Source organism: Cygnus atratus, chromosome 4 (genome assembly GCF_013377495.2).
Source record: "Cygnus atratus isolate AKBS03 ecotype Queensland, Australia chromosome 4, CAtr_DNAZoo_HiC_assembly, whole genome shotgun sequence".
Classification (NCBI taxonomy): Eukaryota; Metazoa; Chordata; class Aves; order Anseriformes; family Anatidae; genus Cygnus; species Cygnus atratus.
The window spans coordinates 31,238,772-31,244,771 of record NC_066365.1 but is presented as its reverse complement, the minus strand read 5'-3'; positions in this window follow the sequence as shown (position 1 = coordinate 31,244,771).

Genomic DNA, 6,000 nt, shown 5'->3' with positions numbered 1-6,000 from the left:
TGAGTGAGGCCCTTGGGAGGTGGCCTGATGCTGGCGGGCATTTCCATCCCATCCCTGTGTAGACACCCAGATGCCTGATTTGCAATCATGGAGCAGAAACTCTGCTGCCAGACGGGGAAGGGCAAAGATCTCTCTGGCAGCAGGACTGTGCAGCTCCAGGCTTTAGTCAAACTCCCATGTTGTCACCATGCTGGCAAAAGGGTGTAGAGAAGCCCCTAGGGGGCCAAGGGGCTTACAGTGGGTACTGCTGTAGTGGAGGCTTGCTTTTGTAGTAGCCTTGCTTTTGGTTGGAGGCAGCAGGATTTTGCAGATACTTGTTAGGGAAGAAGACCAAGGACCTGGTCACCTTGCCAGTTCTTATTGCTTTTTATGCTTGACTGGGGAAAATACTGAGGAAAGCAAATCTGAGCTGGATGGAGGTTCTCCATCACCATGAGCGTACAGAGGGAGAAAGAGGGGCGTTAGGTGTTTGGTCAGCTTTACCCTTCCCCACAATTGCAGAGGGGTGTCCCTTCCTAGGAGGGCTCAGGAGAAGGCCCAGATAAGACTCTTAGTCAAATAACTCTTCTCAAAAGGAAATTTTCCTCTGAAAATAGGTTGTGCATTATTGCCTAAGGGATAGCGAAGCCCTTTGTGAAGACTAAGAAAATGCTATGTACTGGGGCCTGATTTAATACTGGCAAAAGTCAGTAAATCTAGAGGCATAACTAGCAGGCAGGCAGCACTCCTGCCTAAAAGGTGAGGAATTAATCACTGACTAAACAGGCACCTTTCTGCACCCGTTTGTGTACTGTACAATTTTGCGTGTGGTCTAAGCATCTGACATGACAAACATGGAAGTGCTCCAAATATCAGAGGTGGTAAAAGCGACGGTTAGAAGTGAACTCCCAATTGTTTTTCAATAGCTTGTGGTACAATGGTTATGATATGCCAATGTATAAGGGTGAGCTGTAGTGCTATTTTTGGCAGTAGAGCACATTAAAAAAAGAAAGCCTCAGAGATGTTTAAAAAAGAAGAATGTAACGCACTCCAGAACATTGTTGTGTTCCTTCTCAAGAAGGATAGCTTCTCCCTGTGGTATGTTCTTAAAACAGAATCTGTAAGGCTCCTCTGGGCTTGATGTAACCAAGGCTGTGATTATCAGCAGTAAGAGCTGATTTCTGATTTAAGGAGATCACTGTAGACGTTGCCTTGGGATCTTGCCTAGAAATGCGCTGGTGTTTAAAGGCCTGTTTTTCCTCAAATGCAAATGTGAATCAAATGGCTAGTATTATCTTTATTATTAGAAGAAAAGAGAACTCCAACAGGGTAAATAAATAGGATAACACAAATAACTCCTAACCTACAATGAAAATGCTGTTTCATCTTACCCTCCAGAGGAGTAACAGCGAGTCCATCTTTTTCCTTATTTTCTGGTAATCTTTTCTCACAATTTAGGATTTCTGTCTGGTTGATTGAGGTGAGACTTGCAAACAGAAGAGGTAGTATGGAATAGTTTGATTTCTTTAGCTGTGCCGTGGTCAGGGTGCTGTTGGCTCTGCTTCATTCTGCTCCCTACATTGCTCAGGGAGCTGCTCTGTCTACTGCCAACAGCTTGGCTAAACACCTTTCATGCCTGCTGCTTGATCCTTTTCGTTTATTCACCTTTTCACAATCAGAAGATACCATAATGCCCTCACTCCCTTTTAGTGTTCCCTTCTCCTTAAAAACCTGGGGCAGGGAACATGGGGATTTGTAGTACAAAATGAACTTACTGATAGGGCATTTTCCAGAAACGCTTCTGAGATGTTCTTCCTGACAGAAAGATAAAATCTATTGCATTGGGAGTTACGATGAGGAGAAAGCTACTCAAAAGCTAACAGTCAGAATTAATTACGTTCATGACAATACTGAACAGTTACAAAATGATTGTCCTATGGCATACAGACTGTAAAATCTAAAGTCAGCAGCTGTTGGAAAAACTTGCATTCCTGAGATACTGAACTCTCCTTCTAAGCAAGATCATGAAAATAATTGCCTCTTTGTTTGTTCAATGGAGGAAGAGAAAGACTATTTTTGTTAAACAGGAAAATATTTATATTCAAAAACATTTTCTTCCTTCAATGTGTAATAATCTGTCACGGTACAGAATTACATACATTAATTTCCATTTCTCAATTTACAAGGCTGAAAAGAGAGGCTATCTGGACAAAAGTGCTGGTTTAAGCATCAGATCTCTACCTCTGTAAGAGGTTTTACTTCAACTTTCACCTGAACCATATTTCCTAGGGAAATGGTCCCTAAGCTGTGCTGCATACCTGTTGAAGAACCCTCTCCATCCTTTTAGTTAAAAGCTGTTCTACTTCCTCTGAGGTACTGATTGAAACAGAAGACAGAAGATTAGACTGGCTGGCTAGACCCCTGTTTTGGACACTAGCCACCTCAGAGGCGGCTTGATTCCCATGATCGTTCACTCCTGGGCCTCTTGTCCAACTCCTGTGCCCAAGAGAGTATCTCCCAGCAACCACTCTCTGAATCCAGGCCTTAAATGTGCTTTTCAGCTGAAATCAACAAACACCTTGGGGTCAGTTGAATTGCTTCTTTTTCTTGCTTTACTTTTACTAAGTTGTGAATTCCCTTCTTACCCCCTGCCTGCCCCTGCAACCCCCAAGAAAATCACAAACATTTCCATTCCTGACTTCTAACCTTCCTTTGGACTTTGGGTGTCAGTTAAATGTTTGTGGTTGGTGTTCAGGTCATTGAATACTGGCAGTATTCATGTTATTTGAAAACCATACATCTTGTAGTTCATTACATTTTAGTTTAGGAAAACACAAAACAGATGTTTTATCTCTGATGGATGTGCTGATACTTTGCATTGTAGCAGCTGTCTCGTGTGAAAGGATGTGACATAACCTAGCATTTTAAATGAGCATAACATATTCCAGTATCTAAATATGAAATGAGTAAAAGGTCATTGAGCTTTAACTTTTTTTTTTATTGGTAAGGATTCTGTAATAGTACTGTTATTTAGTAATGTCAATTCCAGGTAAATGAGTTAAACTTTTCCTGAGCAGCAGCATAAATTATTCCTTTAACTACCTTTACAGGAAGCTTAGCTTCCAGCTCAATAAAATAAAATAAAATAAAATGCCATAGATGCAACGAAAACATGTTACAAAGCAATTGCTTAAAGAGAAGACTTGTAAGCCAAAGTTAATATGGTAGCACAAGTTTCTAAACATTTCATTTCATGTATAATTTTTTACAGATTTTTTGTGTCATTTCTGCTTGCCAGAAATTAAAAAAATATATATATATTTTCTTGCCAGAAAATAAAAAAAAAGGCCAGCTTATTGCCCTTATGAACCTGGAGAATTCTTGTAGCAACCACATTGCTGCAAGACAATGTGATATTAAGGCATTACCATGATGAGTTTTATCTGTTCTGTTAATGCAATTAGTTGACTGAAATAGCTCATTAGCACTTCAAGAATGTCTTCTTTCGTGAAGTGCTCACTTTTCTGGTAGGACTTTCCAGCTTCTGCTGAAAATATTCATCCACAGCATCACTCCCAGTGCAGAGTAGTCCATTTTACAGTTCTGTGCCTCATTTTCATTTTGAACACTGTAGTCAAAGTGAAGCTTTGACCTCTAGTGAAAGTACAGAAAAAGTTCTAGTAAGACAATTGGTACTGAAGTTGTCTCTGAATTGGAGACAGGATTGAAAATACTTTAAAAAAAAAAAAAAAAAGAAGGAAAAACTAATATTCTTTGTATCCAGGCTGTTTCTTTTACTTGGAATGTGCTAAAAGCCCCTAAGTCTATTGTTTCTGTTGTATTCTACAGTTCTTACATCTTAAAAATACTTCATAATCTTTAACGATGAGGATTTGCATAAACTGGCTGGACTGATGCTATGGAGTCTTAACTTCTTTCCCCCTTTTTTTTACTGTTTCTGTAAAAATTCCCTTTCCCTTCCATTCATCTCAACAACACAGATTTGAACTTTTGGTCACTTTTATCAAAATTGTTTTACTTGCTCCCTGTACTTGAAAACATCCATAAGTCATCAGTAGCAGGGTCAGCTTGGAACATCTCCTGCTCCTAAAGAACGAACACATGCTGGAAAACTCCTTGCCTGTGAAAAGATACCAAAAAGCAGCTTTCTTCTGGCTGCCATGCAAACAGTTAATTCTATTGCCACAGAAATTGGTGCAACAAAATGTAGAAGCAATCAGGAAATAAGGACCTAAGCTGGAAATTGCTCAGAGAGGAGGAAGAGACGTGATGGTTTCTGACCGTTAGGTCTCTTTCACATCCTTTTTATTGTCTGGGCACTTCCGTGAACGGCAGCTTGTGGGATGCATCTGCCTTGCCCTGCAACAGAGTGAGTGTGGCTTTTTGTACGCAGAGGACCTGGGCGAGGGAGGTGTAAGGGGGCATGGTGGAGGGTCTGGTCCTTGCTGAGAACTTTCTCCCCTTTGGCACCCAGAGAAACAGCACAAAACAACATCGCTGAATTTTCATTTCAGTAAGAAAAGGAGGGACAGAAATCAGGCACTAGCTGATTCTGTAAGTGTGGCCATTTTGTGTTGTGTCTGCAAGACACCTTGCATCTGTTGTCTGTTCTGCTGTCCTTCATGTTCCTTAGGCCAAAAATTTTTCTGTTTATAGGTTTTCATTTTAATTAGCAGGTGCTGAATGTGCTTTATTTCATTAATCTGCTGTTAGTAATACTTACAGTTAGAATATGTGCTGTAAATCCCTTCCTCTTGAAGCTTTCTCAGCAGGACAACAGTTCTGTCCTGCTGGCTGGCTGCTGCAGAATCTTGAAAACTACCCTTGCCCTTTTTCAGCTGATTATTTGAAGGACAAGACCCTTCGCATAAGCTAATGTTTATAAATCCAGCCAGGAAAACTGAAAAAGTAGTCAGATTTTATCCTTGATGTAATGTGTAGAATTCGGCCAGCTTTAGCCACTATTTTTTTGTTAATGAAATCTATGTTGATAGATGACTTCTACATATTTTCTTTATAGGGCACCTTAGAGCTGGCATTGAATTAATGTAAATGACTGATCAATTTGTGGAGGATTCTATGTGCTTTGTTCTAGCGAGGGGCCAATGTCAGAATTACGCAGTCAAATGCTGACATATTTGTCAACTTGAAGCTGTGAGAGTGTGATGAAAACTCCCATATGGGTAGATTTACTGAGCCTAGCTCCAGTGCTGAGTGCACACACACTAGCAGGTTCTGGGTTTAGAAGGCGTCTTTCCAAGTTGGTGTTGTGAAAGACACAGAAGTTAAGAAAGAAGCCAGATGTTTAGGGAAGTCTGTACCAAGGATCTGCTTGGATCCTTAGCCCTCTCATTGGAAATATCACAATAAGTACTCTATCCCTCTGTTGAAAGCTACCCTTTTCCCCAAAGAGATCGTTTCCCATATTTATCATATCTTTGGTATTGAAAGAAGTGATTAATTTGCTTACAGTATTCGTGACTTCTAGATAGAACTTTTTGCTGTAATTTTCTTATACGCTTATTGTACTGAAAAGCTTTTATGGGATGTGCACAAACTGGCAATGACACCTAGAGAGAATTTGGTTATGTATCAGCAGTAAAGAATGAATAGATCGTCTCTGGATTTAGGTATAAATCTCATAGCCTGGTATTTGCATAGCCTGGTCTGCTCATTGCTTGGGCCATTTATTTTGTATTAAAACACCTGAGCTTTCTTTGCACGCAGGCGGGAATAGGTAATATGAAAGTGGGGCTACATAGGGAAGGGCTGTCTGACCATCTAAGGTGATATCGCAAAATATTTTGACACTTTGAATTCAGTGCTTTGAGTTGAGAGACAAAGCAGATATTTTATCTTTTTCTAAGAGTGCAGGACCTTTCGAGCAGGGTCCGCATCTTTTGAAGTACTTTAGAAAATGAATCATAGAATCATAGTACATCCTGACTTGGAAGGGACCCACAAGAATCACTGAGTCCAGCTCCTGGCTCCTCACAGGAC